At 42.7% G+C, this 17,315-nt stretch overlaps 1 long non-coding RNA gene across 1 annotated transcript in view; it reads left to right on the forward strand.

Moving 5' to 3' along the window:
• Positions 1–12,816, forward strand: part of LOC112982275 (uncharacterized) — a 32,322-nt gene extending 19,506 nt beyond the window's left edge. Inside the window, exons 4-7 of the long non-coding RNA XR_003258945.2 lie at positions 4,025–4,125; positions 10,589–10,633; positions 11,905–12,054; positions 12,684–12,816. This is a non-coding gene — a long non-coding RNA (uncharacterized LOC112982275). The remainder of the gene's footprint in view (positions 1–4,024; positions 4,126–10,588; positions 10,634–11,904; positions 12,055–12,683) is intronic.
• Positions 12,817–17,315: the final 4,499 nt, after the last annotated feature.

A 17,315-nucleotide genomic window follows, 5' to 3' on the forward strand; every position in this document is an offset into this window, starting at 1 on the left:
GTTCTAAAGCTGAGTGACTCTTGCATTGCTATTTGGGAAATACACGTTGTGAGGCTCGATTTCAATGCATGTGATACAGGAACATACCACAACCCTACATATTGCATCTATCTGTTCAGAAGAAACATAAAGCAATTGTTGTAAAAGTTTACAAAGACCATGAAAGCATGTGCACAGAAGACAGAAAGAAGGTAGATGAACTTATCTTTATTTTTTATGGTCCTTTACAGGTAGAGCGTTATGTTGTCTTTTTGCTAGACTTTGAATTGATTTTTAATCACTAAGAAGTTATCTAAATGTGACAACACATTTAGCAGTATTGATAATAAATTCTTTCATAGTTCATACTGTGGCATAAGTAAAGCCTCTGCTTTAAATTCCCAGACAAGATGATGTAGCATTTGCTATTTAATTATATCTAAAATATGAAATGCAATATCTGCTTCATTATTAATAAGCATGATATAATGAAGGCTAATGTGTTAGAAAGTTTTTGTAATAATTAAATACTTTGGCTTAATCAGTTAAATTGACAGATTTAAAGGCTGCCATTTCAGGAACAAATCTCTGCACTTTTACAAAATCAACAGTTCAAATATTCCAGGAAATCATATATGTCATATGGCTACATTTTTGGGCTTACCATTTGAAAAAATTCCACTCTCCTTATTTAGTCTAAACTCCTTTGTGAAGTCTAAGGAATCTGGTCATTTAAGAATAAACAGGTTTCCAAATCAAAACCAAGATCAACGAAAAGTGCTGATATAATTAAATTTGTATGCAGCAGACAGAAATCACCAAGAAAACATCACCTTTGGACAGGAAGGTGTTTCTCAGGATATGACAGCTATTGGAAAGCAATACCTGCCTACAGTTGCAATACAGTGGTTTAATTCCCATATTTAGAATAACTATCTTATCGCAGAAAGGGGTGAGAAGTTAACTGTTGACTAGTGTTAGTTTTGTATTGGTGGTGGTTGTATAGGTAAAAAAAGAAAAAATCATACAGAAGTGAAGGAACTATTTGAATTGTCACTGCAGTCTCTGGAAGAAGTGTCCCCGTGTAGTCATTAAAACGGGAGTCCCGTCTGGCGCTGTGTGGTTACTGCAGAACTAGGGGCTGGGGAGTGGTACAGGCAGTGTCTGCTGCACAAAAAAGACTCCAGAGCCTTTGGCACAGTTCATAACCATGCAGCTCTGTCGGAGCTCGGTAGACAAGAGGTCCTTAAACAAATAAGATGAAAGAAGTAATCAGTGCATAAATCTCCTCACACTAAGGCGTTAGAAGCAAAAGTATTTATTAAAGGGTAATACAGTTTTCTAGCTAGAGATGATGCATGGTGCATGGAAGACATAACTTGAATAAACATTGCAGCAGCATCTGCAAAAGCAATGTGATCATCATCAATCTGTATTTCAGAAGAATGAGCAATGCCTCTATGGCCAGGTGCTCCCTGTAATAAGAAATCCTTCTATGGAACATTAAGTTTAAAAATAAACATTGGGACATTTACATCTGTGAGTTTCCATCAAATAGACTAACCAGAATCAAATAAATAAATAAAGGCAGACAGAAGCAGTATCAGCAAGTAATGAAAACTGAGCCTCTATTGCTGGAAAAACTGAAGCTGTTGGGTTCATAGGAATACTAAAAAGTACTGAACAAAGAACAAAGCCCTGGGGAACTACATTAACTGAGCAGAGTACCTCAATGCATAAAATGCAAGTTGAGACCCGTTAAGTAACTAAGAAGAAAGCTATGTAAACACTGAACTAGGCAATCCAACAAGATGTTTCCATTGATTGGGAAGGGCTACATGATCTACTGCATTAAGCACAGCCAACAAACCCAGGCACGTGATTCCGAGCTCCTGGTACAGCATGCAGTACCATGCATAGAGTGGTGTGTTTTGCAAGCCATCAAATTTGATGTGTAAACGTGCAAGCATCAAGAAATCCCTGGACTTAGCTTGTGGCCAAGGAGTACTCCAGACTCAATAGCGACCATCTTGGTTCAGCAGCCTTGATTCAAATCCAGCTGAAGCTTGCTGTAATGTAAAAATGATATTACTGCAGAAAGGACTACAGCCACAACACATGCGCCAGTCTCAAAACTTCCTTTTCTTTGTCTGTGCTCAAAGTGGTACGAGAGGGTCCTGGCGGGCAGTCTGGAGGTGGGAGTCAGGGTGGAGTGGGCTGCCCCTGGGGCTGTCATTGCAATGCACACAGCTGCTGTTTTAGGAATTGCCATCTGTATTAATCATAACAACTGGAGAATCCTTTTGGTAGCATTTTGCAGAAAGAAAAGAAAGTATTTCATTGAAAAAAAAATAAGGAAGTAGCCAAGCAAATCACATATCTCTGAGAAGTTACAATTTGTGCTAAACAAATACAGAAAACCAAGTATTACAAAAGAAAGCAAAAGAAAAACAAAATGAATTTGTGAGTGTTAGTTAAATTCTTATATTTCAGGAATTCACGAGCAGAAGTGAGTGGAAGAGCTCCGTATAGGCACAGAGCAGAAGCTCGCAGGGCAGGGAAGCAGACTCAGTAGCTTAGCTCTTTTTGAATGCAATTACAGCTTTTCTCTTTTGCTGAAGAACTTTGAGTACTGTATGATTTTCTAATTCAGGTAAGCAATAATAACTTCATACCTAACAATGAAGACACAATGGAAATTGTAGTTTTTGGACATTAATGTCCAGGCTATGGAGCCTATAAAGTCAGAGTACCACAACACAAACCACCCTAATTTGAGGTACATGAGCCACCAGCACCTTATTAATTTCATTTTGAAAACTCTTAAAAGACAGATTTAAAATCCACCAAATACATTTTATTTATTCTCATACGAGGACCCAGATTTCGCCAGCCTGATGTGACATGGTGAGGTGTCAGTGACAGAGCAGCTGAGTGGTACCCAAATGGAGTTTGAGGAGGAGGCAGACTGGAGGGGGGTTCCCTTTCGAAGAGAGACCCAAAGTCCTTCGCCCCCAGCGCGTGGAAAGTCCTCACAGCCCTGTTGTGCCACGCAGTTGGAACGCACTGGTCCCACCAGGATCTGGAGGACAATCCCTCCCCTCCATCTCCTGTCAGGACGTAGCAAACGCAAAATACTGCTATTTTGAGGCAATGGCAGCGGGTAACTCTCAAATCCAGGTCGAATTTGGTGAGACGTTTTAGACTGAAAGTGAAGGAAGGCATTTCAAAATGTACTGAAATTTTTTTTAACTTTTCAGAAATTACTTTTATTTCAGAACTTTAAAAAGAAAAATGAGCAAATAGATTTTAAAAAGTCTTTTAATTTTATCCAAATTATATGTTTTTATTTGTGTCCTATCAAAACATAAGGAAGCAAAACACAGAAAAACAAAAGGATTCGTGTTTTTTTGGGAGGCGGGGGGGTGTGTTCAGCATCTGGATTCCAGTCTGCAGTAGTTGTCTGTTTCTGTCTGCTGTTTCTTGTCTATGAAGGCACCAGCTTATTTCAGTAAATTTTTACAACTGAACTTAAGAGAAATGTTTCGTATTCTATGTAGGGGTCCCTGGATATTCTTTTGGGGCCTAACCTTTGGGTGAGAAAAAGTTCAAGGTAGAGAAGCCTGAGAGCAAAAAATAATTGAAGTCAAGTTCAAAAAAAAAAAGGAAACTATTTTTAAATAGTGTAATTCCTGCCTCTTGGGGTTGAAAAATTGATCTCCAGTTGCCCATGCTTGCCTCAGATTGCTGCTTTGATCATTACAGCCCACTGCTAGCCATTTGCAACCTCCAGGGCTGTCTGACTAGAGTCAAGCCTGATAGAGGTTTGAAGAAATGATCACTATTTAGATACAGCTTCTTATTTTTTGAGAGCCATCAGTGTCCTTGAAGCTGCACAGAAATAATAAAGGAAATCTTTGCCTTGAACTCTGCCACTTTATAAACAGACACACAAAGATGTTCATTAATTTAGGTGAGCCAGAGGATTAAAGAATTGTTTTAGTTTGCTTGTATCACTGCTTTATTGTTCTCTTATCTATTTCAGTTTTAGTAAAGATTAAGGGAAAGCAGACCTGAATTAAAACATTTAACAGAACAAAGGACTTGAGACAGAAGAATTCCCCAGATGTCTGGCTTAGTTCAATGGTCAGTTGTTTTTGCTTTGTCTTATCCATTATCCAAAAATTTTTCTATTACATACCCATTTAATAACTCTTACAGATGCTTCTCCTCTGCCCTTCCTTCTTTTTCATTCCCTCTTCTATTTTCCCTTAACATTTTCTTCCTCTGTTCATTGTTATAATTGTGGCAAATAGAGTTTTACAAATTGAATTGCTCTTTTACTTATAGTTTTAGTATCATAAGAATGTTAATTATGTTTGCTTGTGTATTGGAAGCTATTTAAAATATACTGTAAGACCATACACTGTTCTTCACTTCGATATGCAACTCCCACCATTGCTAGTGAAAAAAAAAGACGTGAAGACTGTGGGCTCCTCTCCTCTCCTCTCCTCTCCTCTCCTCTCCTCTCCTCTCCTCTCCCCTCCCCTCCCCTCCCCTCCCCTCCCCCCCTCCTCTCCTCTCCCCTCCTCTCCTCCCCTACCCCTACCCTTACCCTTACCCTTACCCTTACCCCTTCTTCTTGTAGTATAAAAAGAAAAGAAAGTTTAGCTTTCTAACTTACGGTCTGTTAAAGTACCTCTGAAAGTCAAAAACTAAAAAATCATTTATTCTCACAACTCTACTGGAAATTTCCATTCCTGTCTTCTCTACAGGACTTCTCAGTCACCAAAGGCTTTGTGGCATAAAGACTGTAGATGCTTCACAATTAGAGCTTGCCAAAACCTGGAATTTGTTCTCTGCAGAAAGTCTGGCTTTCAGAAATACTCTCATTCCATTGAAATGTGTCATGCCAAAAAAAAACCTTTGACTGTGTTTGAGGGAATGGGAATCTCTTTGTTGTTTGCTTGGGAAAAAAGTATATGCATGTTTTCCTAGAATAAGGAGCATTTCTCCCTGGTGCCCTGGAAGCTGTCAGGCTGCCCTGTCCGCGGGGTCCCCTGGTGCTCTCGAGGTGAAGGGCGCAGGGAGCCCGGGGCCGCGTGAGAATCCTGGGTTCTGCGGGGCCAAGAGCTGGGCACCTCTGGGGACCCGGAGCCTTTGTAGTCACTGAGGGCATTTCATGGAAAATCTCTCCTCCAGCTGCTCAGCAGATCCGCTAGCTTTTTCCTCCCACAGATGTAGGGGCTGCGGGTCACGGAGGCTCCTGCCTCTACTGTCTGTGGGGAATATTTCTTCAGGCTGACATTTCTACAGGAACAAAAGAAGTTGTACACTCAACTTCTACTGCATTTCAATGTAATTTGGATGATTAATTTGCTTTTGTTCCCGTGGAAATTTCAGCCTCCTTTCATGTGCGCCAGGAAGTCCCTGGAGCATTATTTGGCTGGTTAGGCTGTGTGCAGGGTGGAGGATTTGGCCTCATACATTCTCTCTAAGGACACTCGAACAACACAGATTTCATCACAGAATTTCTCCATCTATGTAACATAAGGCAAATATAAACCTACCTTTACGAAAGTAGCAAATCCTGCTACCTGCTACCGTTTGGTGTTCATACCTTTTTATTGCTCGTAAAGATTGATATCTCTGCCTCAAAGTGATGGAAGATAAAACAGTACCACTGACCTTGTTGTAAGTGGTTTAACGTAGTACGCTGGGAAAACAGGTGTTTGTATAGTGGGAAAATCATCATTAAAGTTGATAACATTCTTCCATTGTTTGACCAAATAGGTTCCTGAGGGCTTATGTGTCGGCAGCAAAACCTTGTTCTGTACAGAGAGTTATTTAAGGGGTAGAAAAGTAGCGAATTATAAACAATCCAGCAAAAAAGATGTAATGGTAGAAAATGAATTAAAATTATACCCAGCAGTTTTCATGAAATGGAGTAGAATGCTAGGTACGATACAGCTTTGCTCTTGAAAGCAGAAGTGCATTTGCTGTCATTATTCTAGTAAGCTGAACAGCATAAAACAAGATATACTAATGCCAATGCTTTTGACAGTAGCTGAAATAGCCTGCAGCAGCTTTCTGTACTTTACCTGTTAGTGTTATGTAAAATTAAAAGACTGGCTTGAGGAAATCTACAGGGGATTGTTCCTATCAAATAGGAGTGAGAAAAGAAACATTCCGCTAGTTCTCTTTTGCAATTTCGTTCCTTTTATTTTAGAAGAGAATCCAGAGTAATGCTGTATGGAAAGAATGTTCCTATGACACTGCTGAGATATGCAGTATCTCCATTTGCTGAAAAAAGGACAGACTCATGTAAATTCTTTATGATTAATATATTATATTTTACCAGAGTAAATTAAGGATAGAGATTTCAGTATTTCTCTACATCATTATGGAGGAGCAAAAAAAGCATAAGCAGCAAATGCCTGCTGCTAATAGTCAGGTGGAGGGGCTCTTTAGGTGAGAAAAGGAAGACAGTAGAAAACTCCAGTGACTTGTTTGTGGTATCCCATGTGAGGCACAGAGCGAGCTTTGGGATCTGCCACCTAGCATGGTTCTCAGCTGCCAAAATCCAGTCTACACTCACAGTTTGAATCCATTCTTGTACACATATATGTACTTCAGAGTAACTGAGAAGGTTAATAAAGCTAGTCATGAAGGCAGGGCAAGCCTGATTTTTCAAAGGGAAGGATAATTAACTACATATGTATATATGTTTGCTATACAATTACCTACATATATACATATATCTATTTATATATTATGGGAAACAGCCCTCAAATCCTCTGCCTCCTAACTGGACTGCAGGACTGCAGGATTGTCTGTTGGCTCCCACAGTTTCATGCCTGGCTCTGTGGTCCTGCTTTCCTCGCTGCTCCTGACACTGGCAGAAGAGTGAACAGAAAATCAGTGGACTTTTCCGATCTGAACTTCAGGAAAAAAAACAAAGAAAAAACAAAAAACCCCCAGACTTCACTTCATATTAAGGCCAGTCCAGCAGATGAAGCGAGATAATGAGGTAAATGCAACCACGTTTATATCCGTGATTATGTGTTCATTCACATGCGTACCACAGATCACAACAAATAAGGCTCACAATGACACTGCTTAGGTGAAGTAAATCCACTTTTATTCCTCTCACCTAATGTGGATCACTTTTGGGCACAGGCCCCAGGAATACCTCGCTCACTGAAGGGCCAGAACATTACCTATTGGCAAGGTCAGAGAGATCGGCAGCTGGAGAAAAGTGTCCATAGTCTGTTGACAAGTGTTGTTTCTCAAACACTTAATATTTTTAAAAATTAGAGATTAAGTCATGCAGAGAAGAGCTGACCATGCAATTGCAACTTAGAAATATGAAGAATACCGCACTTCATAGAAGAGTCAAATATGTTAAGAGCTGGTCACTGAGGGTGAAGTGCAGTTCTGGCTACCATTATCTGATAATACATCAGCTTGTAACTGAGGTCTGCAAAAAGCCCTGACAGACATTCAGACTGGTTGAAGAGTCTGTATCAACCCTTGACAAGCCATTGTGCATCGATGGAAATTACCCAGTTCAGACCAAAGATAATAGAACTAGCATTTTTGATATGATATGATGATCTCATTTCAGATGAGAGTCTGAAATAGTAACATCAGCACAGAAAGAAAAGTTAAGGTCTCAGAGATTACAGATGAATAATACCCAGCATATACAGTGATGTTCACACACTCACTGAAGGCATATGTAAAATAAAATAATGCATAAAACATGGGAAAGGCCCAATTTTGTAAGAGTGACAAGGAAAAGCATATCCATTGTTGAGTAAAAGAGTGGGGCAAACTTCATATTTGAATGGTATATTTTGAGGTCTACACAGGTGGTCTGGAGAGAAAGACTTGGCCTTCTTGGGAAGCATAGCCAAAGACCTGTGTATTTTAGCTTGCAAAAAGCCTACGTTCTTCCCTGAGATGACCTTATAATGTACTAAACATGTGGCTATACATATGAAATCAAAAATGGATCTGTTTTCAGACTCTTTGGCTCTGAATGATTTCTGAAGGCCACAGGTCCCAAATTCTAAGAGGCAAGCTCGTTCCCATGCTCCCAGTGCACCTGGGAAGTGCCTGTAGCTTTTAAAACCAGAGAGCCCGATGGTGCCCACAAAACAATAATATACTCTGCAGATTGTGCACGAGAAGTCCATGATGCTGCCAGTGTGGGGGCTATAACCTGGGGGTAAAAACTGAACTGTAGCACTGAAGAAGTTGTTTGCCTGCAGGCTGACACATAAGCACTGCCTTAGTGGCTATATATCTGATTAGGAACTGGGCAAATTCACACCACCCCTGCAAGGGTATTAATGTTACAGCCCCTTCCTTGACATCGCTTCGCAGGAAGGAAACAGCCGGCTGCGTGTGAAGGAGCCCTCACCTTGCCGCCCCTGTCTCAGCACCCCGAAGGAGCTGCAGACACGCCGCGGCGGAAGGGCTGGTAGACCACCCCGGGCGCGCGTGCCTCACGGGCACCCGCGCTGCTGCTCCGAGCCCAGCCAGCCAGCTCGGCTGCCAGGGAGAGGGAGGAAAAAGGTCTCCAGGGTTACTGCACTCCATCAGTTTCCCCAATCACTTCAGCCAATTAGTTCTGAGGACTTTTTGATTAAATTTACATAAAGCGCACCCTCCTTCCCTCTATTGCTTGTTATATTTGCTGGATTATTGCTATTTCTTGTACAGCACTTTTTGAGAGCACTGATGATTTGCAGCTGTAAAGGATCTTATTATGCCTTCAGCAGGCCTTCCAGAACGCGTGTGCGGATCACAAGTCCCCAGGCTCCCCCATCTCCCAAGTGGATTTACATGCCACATTCTTTGCGGTGAACCATTATTATTACTATTTTTAGAAGAACGTAACTTTCGAATGTTTTTTTTTTCCCATTTGAGGGAACATCTTCAATAGATTCAATGTTAATAGCTTTAGAGCCAGAGCAGGGCCCACCCGAGCGGGGTCTGCCCGCTCCAGGCTGGCGGGTGTCCGCGTGAGCTTGCTCGCCGCAGGGATGCTGCAAGGATCTGCTGTGCCGAATCCGAACCCCGGCCGCTCTTCGCACCCGCCGGCACTGTGCGGCGAGCCGGGGCTCGGGTCTTGGCGCTTGCTCAGGATCCTGAAACAGGGAGAGTTCAAGCCTGGCACTCAAGTCTAGAGTAAGATAGCAATCGTTACATAAGAGCACAAGAATGTATGAGGGCACTCTTAGATTAAGAGCTGGTTGAACTGCCTGCATATCTATCAGAACAAAGATACAAGCGTAAAGAAACAATCTACAGCACCAATTTTTTTCCTCAAGACAGTATGAAAGTTCACACAGAAAATATTTTTCCGTAATATGAAACAAGTGAAATATGTTTGAAGGGAAATGGTGAAATTCTGACCTGAACAACATGGCCATAACTCTGAATGAATTAAATCAAACCGGCAGGCCTAGTTCCAAGAGCACAGGTTCATATTCAGACAACTCGATCGTAGAAGTAACTATTAATTACTAGAGTTATTGCACTGATAAGAACAAGTATCCTCCTTTGAATAGTAGTTGCTAATGATGACTGGTATTTCTGAGCCAACTAATTGGTGCAATTATATGAGTGGCATTTCCTGTGGCACGGTGCGAGGCTAGGAACTCCAGTGCAGTCTACGTTAAAGCTATTTTAGCAGACACGAACAGAGCTTCAGTGGTTTCAACAGGAAAGTCTTGTTGATATAGCAAGGGTTATAAATTCACGAAGGCCCACTCTGCTGATGGGCCCAAGCAACAAACTCAAGCAAGCCAGGTTTATGCAAACACAAACTACAGCACTTTACTTTGTAAACTGGGGGATCCAAATTGTGAACAACATTGTAGATGATGAACAAAACATAGGCTACATGCCACAGGCTCTACTTTACCTTTTTTGACTGTTTTCCATTTTTTAAAATTGTACATTAACAATTTAAATATAGATTGCATTTACATAATGAATTCATTTTCCATTATTTAAATCCTACTATTCCGTCATGCATGTTGGCTACCTGAGTACATGAATATAATGATCCCTTCTAGCCTTAAGATCCATCAGATGAGTGGGACAGCTCTTCAGCTGGCACAGCCCAGCTAGTTCTCTTGCTTTTGAATGTGCATATGCTGATTTTTCAGCTTTGTGTCAGCCCCATATAAACATGCTTGTCCAGCAAAATATGAATTTGTCCATTTATCCAAAATCTGATATTGGGAAGAATATGAGTTTTGGAATCTGCATGTCAACTTCCCTTGTTTGTGAAAGTCATACTGCACCATCTTTTGCCCTTTAACTTCATAAATGAAACTATGATTGTTACAGTTACCAGCATATATTAAGGAAATACTTTCTTCAAGTCTTTGCATTTGAAGATATTTTTGACTTTAAATGTTTTACGTACTCCAGAATGACTTTAAAATAATTTATGTATACATTATAATGCACATTTTATTAGGAGTGGTTTCATTATTCCTGACATTATCTCTTAGTTTACAAATACAGGACAATGCAGGAGACAGAGATCACTTCCTGCTTGCTGACATAATTTCATTCTTTCCTCCAGATTTATTGCTCTGATCCCTATTTGAATGGACAGGAAAAAGAACAGGTAAAGGATTGTGTGAAAAGCCATTGTAAACTTCCTGTAAAGTTGTCAAATACAGAAATATGTCTGTAAACCTAAATGGCCAGAGGCTTGCATGCATTCCTTCTGGCTAATACCTTACTTCGTGGTGGTATTTCACTGAGGACGTCCACATTGTCTTTGGAGGAGCGTTTCCAGCTACTTGAGAAAACAGATTAACTCTGTCCAAACATCCCTGCGAGAGCAAGTCCCAATGAGACGGTGCAGAGAACCGGGGGGGTGAGCGTGCCGCGGCTCTGGGGTGGGCAGGGGTCACTGAGGAGCCGCTGCGTGCTGCCCACGGGCCGTGCTGGAGCCGTGGGCACCGGCAGTGCAGAGGAACGGGCTGCCACCACCATGTGTGGGGCTGGTGGGACTCAGCTCACAGCAAGGAGCAGTGAAATGCATGGTTTCAAGTCTCCTAATAGGCATTTGAAAAAAAAAGCCAAAAGCCAAACCTTATACTAAAAGCCAAACCTTACATTAAGTGTACTTTGGAAAACTGTGACCCACTTCGGAACAACTCACAACATCACAGCTAGCTGACACCAGCCACAATTTTTATTTTTACTGTCCTAGTTTATGATGATTTAATAATGTGCATTGTCAAATTTTGTCTTTAAATTTTAATTGCTAAATTTCATCTTTGAAGAATATTTTTCAGTATCAAGAATGTAAATAGAAATAGGGCTGAAGAGGAATAATATGAATAATTCAACCTTACAATATGCAAGTTTTATACTTGGAAATGAGTGATTCACTCCTACTGTATATTCAGTCATCACAGAGTGCAGACATTAAAATATGGAAAAAAATGTGAATAAGCCATAATTATTTAATAGCATTGTAAGATTATTATTTTTTAGATTGTATTTTAATTACAATGTACCTTACCGTGTGAATTTTATGTCTTGAGTTTATAAAAGAGCTAGCTCACTTCAAAACAAAGAACTGTCTGGTGTCAGCTAACTATGACTGATATGTTTGTCAGTCATCCTTAAGTGGGTCATGGCTTTCTCTGAGGACTTCATATAGGTTTCTTGTTGCCAAGTAGGAAATTTGACATTGCATATAATGCAGGTGTTTTCTAATGGGAGTTGCAAAACAATTTGATCTATTCATTCTAGTACATAAACATGATCAGGCCGTAGAAGTCCACCCTAAATCCTTCCAGACACAAGCTCTTTAGCTATTATGCCATGAGCCGTAGGAAATTAGTGTGTAATGACTGCTAACAGCCCTGACTTTCCTCACAGGCTCACCTACATGAACCAGGAATTAGCCCACGGATATGACGGTGGATAAGCTAAAGGCAAAGAAGAATCACTTCCAAATTTATTGCATTAAGTTACCTGAGTTTTACGTTTTGGCTGGAGGCTGCGTGGCTGATTCGGCTTTCTTTGACGGTAGGAGCAGGAAGCTCATCTGCACCGTCACCGTGTACAAGGTCGTGGCCACGCGGGTGGCTGAGCCGGTGCGTCTGGCTGCATGGGTTGGCAGCTCTGCCGACAGGCCCGCGGCGGGCGAGCGGTCCCCACGGATGGCTGGATCCACCCCGCGTGGTGGGATGCTCCCTCGGGCACGGCGGCAGCGAGTCCTGCCCCAGGGGCAAGTCCCTGCTCCCTGGTCACGCTCTGCTAAGGTCCGTGCGGGCCCAATGCCAGCACTAGCGGAAAGAAGAAAAACCTGTCTCCGTCTAGGTATGCCCAGAGGATTTTGTCTTTTCTGAGTAGAGAAACAGTACATTGTGCTCAACACTCACCTACAATTTTACACCTGAGTGATTTTAATACAATGAATACCAGATATCTAGTATCAGCTCTCAGCTCTCTGAAGGAGGACTTAGGTGGTGCAGGTGTGCCTGTGATTTAGATTCTCTGCAGAAAGCCATCCCGTGCAGTTCTGGATTACAGTTTTTTCTGTCTGACTGTTTGAATTTTTACTTTAAAACATTCTCTATAGATGCACGTGTATATGTATATATATGTTGATACAGGTGAACTGTATTGACTTATCTATGCTGACTTAATTTTAGATGATGAATTTCAGAAAGAATTTCACGTGTGGACCCAGATGTGTGTTGTGAAGATCTCCGTTACAGAATACCGAGAACCGAAGCGCAGTATATACAGGTGTCAGCTGAGGAACAAACTGGAGGCAACAAGTCAACCAAGGTGGGCTGTAAACACTGCCAGCACTTCAGTGGAAGGGGTTTTCCTCGCGTGAGGCTGCCGTTCTCACACCAGATGACAGCGGGTACCGCTGCATGGAGCCCTGCTTCCTTCCTGGTGCTGCGAACGTGGGCAGCCCGCAGCCCCGTGGCCCACGCGCGGTGCCTCAAGTGGGGGTCATCATTCTCCACCAGCAGCTGAGAACTCTTGCAGTAACGCTGCCTTCCCCCCCCCCAAAAAGGCATCTGGGAAAAAAGTAAACACATCCCAGCCGGTTGTGACTGTTTCTGAATGTTTTAAGAACTGTAACCAGTATTTCTTCCATTTTTCCGTTTCTTTTCTCTCTCACAGCACAACTGACAGCAAAATTATACTGAGAGATTCAGATTTTAGCTGTTCCGCGGCGTCAGCAGCAAGCTGGCTCTGCGGCAGTTGCGTCTGTGGTCTCCCAGGCCAGGGATGGACGGCGAGCGTCTGGCACTGCTTGTCCAGACGGCTGGAGCAGAGGGAGAAGATGAGGAGCGCTGCCCACGAGTACTTCCTTGGGAAAAAGTTCATTTTAGGAGGCTGCAGAGCCAAAGGTACGTCTCTGCACTGCCGCAGCAAAAGGGCTCTGGCAAGGCGACGGCTCGGCTGTGGGACGCTCCCCTGCCGGGGAGCACGAGGCAGGTCGTCCATCATCACAGCACACGCCCGCATCCCTGCGAGGGGACCAGTCTCTGAGTGGGGAGCACGCACAAAAACCAGAGATTTCCCCCAATTCTGCTGGAAGAGGAACATTTTAAACACAGCCATGGCACCAAAAGCAGGACCTCGGTGCGAGGACTCCCTTGGCAGCACTCCGCGATCCCTGTTTTGTCTCATCTCTGCCCGCTTCTGTTCTCGCGAGCAGGAAAGGCCCTTTGTAGCAGCCACTCGCCCCTTTGGCGGCGGTGGCTCGAGTGGTCCCAGGGTCTCACCGCCGGGACGGGAGCTGGCCCTGGCTCCCGTCGTGGCGAGAAATGCCCTCCCGAGCCGCCGCAGGGAGTAACGAGCTGTGTGAAACTGCGGCCAATTAGATCAATGCTGAAAACCATTAGCAGTCTTATCTGGGCTCCAGGCAGGTGGAATGAATACCCTATAAAGAAAATGAGCAGAGAGGCATTGATTTCCATGGCACATTCGCCATAAATCATTGAATGAAAATTAAACATAAATTTAAGGAAGCAAACTGACACTATAAACATTTAGGTTTTAGATTTACAGAAACAGTAGCAAACAAAGGTACAAAAAAGGGTCTGCAGCATACGCATAAACACAAATGTTTATATTTATGCATCATCAGATTTATAAATATAAAAGAAAATCTAAACATATGCATTATCATTAATACACTCCTTCATAAGCACCTGTTTTTCCTACAAAAAGGGAGACTACGTGTATTTTCCAAGCCAGTTTAGGTTTGCCAAGTAGCAGATTGCAGTTTAAAGAGCCGTGCGAGGGTTTCCAGTCTGGACCGGCACAGACAGAGCGCTTGTGGGCCCTGCTGCGCCTGCTCATCCCTCCGCCTCGGCCGCTGGAGACGTCTCTATCCCGGGACGGCGGGATGTGAAACCTCCCGGCCGCGGCGTGGACCCTCGCGGGGCCGGTGCCCGCCAGCACCCCTCCTGTCCCCCTGCTTATCAGGCGTGCTTGGTACCCCGAGCGAAAAAGCGACGGTTAGAGCTAATCAAAACACTATGAGAAATAAATTGTTTCTCTCTTTTCTGTACAACATGAAAATAATTGCTTCTGTGGCTCCCACAGTGATTTACAGTATATGTAAGTGAACACGCACCCTGATAGGCAGATGTCTGATGGCAAGTTACGATAAATATTCATAGACATAGCTCATACTAAAACATTTTCTTCTCTGCTACTTCCACTTTACTTATTTCTGGTTGCTGGCAAGGTAGACATATTAAAATATTAATTTTCCGCTTTACTGGAATGATTTCGGAGTCAAGTGCCATTAGAATTCTGAATGTAAATACGAGAAAAGAGGATATGACTTGCACTAATCCTCTTCATTGGCTTTGAAAAAAGTTTATTTATTTGCAGGTTTTTTTGGAAACTTCTTCAGATTTTGCCAAAATGCTTTAGAGAAGGCTTAAGCCAGATGTGTATCAAGAGTACCTCAGGCCTCACAGGTCTGCGGATGCGATTTGCTGTGTAAGAGGCAGTTGCATTTGGGGATCTGAGGGAAATCTGTGTGGATTAAAACCTTCCTGCCTGTCCATGCAGGCTTTACGTGTACGTAGTATTTAGAGTGCATGATTGAGCCATTTACCCTGCAATTGAGATAACGCTTTCTGAGTATATTGTCATTTGCACTTTTTGTAGCACTGTCTTTGATATGGGAGAAGTAATCTGTCAATGAAAGGGGTAATCTGCTCAAAGTGAAAAACAGGCAGCAGGTTAAATTTCGCATTTTTCCACTGAAATTGCACATGGTTCCTTGCAAATGGCCAACTTGGTATTTTCATTGAAATGTGTGTATTCAGCTCATTTATTTATTTAAATTCATCTCCTTGGCTGAGATATCAGAGGAAATAGCATTTTATGACTTCTCGAGAAATTTCCGCTAAACTTGTTCCACCGTGAGAAAATGGGTCCCGTTCATGTTCTGGCCAGGATGCAATGTTCAAAGCAGGAAAGCTCAGCACTTTGATTTGGGCTCAGCCTTCGTGCGGTGATTTGATATTAAAAAGTAAAGTTGAGTGTTTTCTTTCTCTAGAAAAAAAGCAAGTAACACTACTCTGAGCAGGCAGCAGAAAAATGGGTTATGAAGACAGAGAAAATATGTGGAAACAACAATGTCTGATTTTAATTAAAAGATAGCGTTTCAGGAGGGGAGTGTTTTTTTACATATTTTGGTGTCATAATATAGGCAGTTTGCTCATTCTGTGGAATCTATTATCATATAACTTGTTTTAGGCAGGTGGGAAAAAGGATCTCGGGCACTCTTTAAGATAAAAAAAATGCTGTCTCTCTTCAAAAAGTCCAGTTCAATCATTATTAAATCTTTTGGTAAATACCTTGAAGGAATTAGGTCTCCTGGTGTTTGTGCTCGTGGATCAAGGAGAGAAACATGAAGTCAGTCTGCGGGTAAGTAAACAACTGCGGTTTTTTTATTTCAAATCGTGGGTAGAGCACTACCTAAAGCCAGATAAAACCACATAAGCAGACGCCACGCATGCAGGTGTTTTTCTAGGTACCACGCCAAGGGGGAAATGCTTCAGGCGCTCCCTGAGTCCTGCACACCCGGCAGAAACCCCGTGCGCGGTGTGAAAACCCCGGCGTGTCGACTCCTCGCTGCTTGTGGGCGAGCATGCCGGCTCGGAGCCCCTGCCGCAGGACCGCGGCCGCGGGCAGCAGCTTTTCCCGTGCCCGGGGCACCGGGCGCCCTGGGGCTGCGCCCTGGGCCCTCCCCGGCTCCCGGCTGCGGGGTGCAGCGAGAGCGCCCCTCTCCCCGACCCTGGCTTTTTATTTCATTATTTGTTTAAATACGATGTTAAATCCCTTGAACCGCACCGCCTCATTTTGCTTTTTGGTTTTGAAGCATGTATATGTAATTTCAGCGACCTACAACTTTGAAGACCTGGAGGAGGGCATTAACTGCTCCCCGCGGGCTTCCCTTCCCGCGGGACGGACGCTTTGCTGTGGTCCCTGAGTCAGCAAGGCAATCGCTAGTAAGCCCCAAAAGACATAGGTAACGTTTATAATATTAATACAATAGTCTCCAAGTATTATACAGTTCTGTAGCATTTCTGACAGATGGCTCTAGCAGAAATTTGCTGCTATTATAAGATCACATTTAAAATTTTGATATCTGCTTTGAAAGGGCAAACTCTGCCTGTTGACAAATTGTAAGCGGCCCCTTTGTATTCTGCTCCATTCTTATCCATTTTTCATGCTTTTGCAAGGTGAAGCTTTCTAATCAAGGAAAAGTAGCATGGGCAACAGCAGATAATATATTTTGATGGAGGTTTGTAATGAATATGGTATTTATTAAGACACAAGTCATTAAAAGAAACCTTGCATGGTTGTTTCACATTATTTTATTGATTTTCTTAAATGCATGAATCAAGGCAAGGATTATACTTTACAAGAAACATTTCTATTTCTAATCTTTAATTTGATAATGCATCATCATATTTGTTGATTTGTGCCACTTAAGGTTTTGTTTTCTTTCCTGTAGGCATGCTGTGAATTCTGAACTCGATGCAAGTCTGAAAGGAGAGGGCTCCAGCTGTAAAGAGTAACGATGAAAGTCTGGAGAATGGATTGACATCGCTGGGTTTATTTTCGATCCGTTCTCGTGTATGTGCACGTACAGGGTGATCTTACTGCCACCCAAGTCAATTAAAAAGCTGCTCGCTGTTGCGACGGTGCAGGGAGAAGCTTCCTGTAGACATAGCAGATGCCAAGTGGACAGTCCTGGGGAAGGAGGAATTGCCTTCCCCCACGGAGTAAAC

Source organism: Dromaius novaehollandiae, chromosome 8, assembly GCF_036370855.1.
Source record: "Dromaius novaehollandiae isolate bDroNov1 chromosome 8, bDroNov1.hap1, whole genome shotgun sequence".
In the NCBI taxonomy this organism is placed as follows: domain Eukaryota; kingdom Metazoa; phylum Chordata; class Aves; order Casuariiformes; family Dromaiidae; genus Dromaius; species Dromaius novaehollandiae.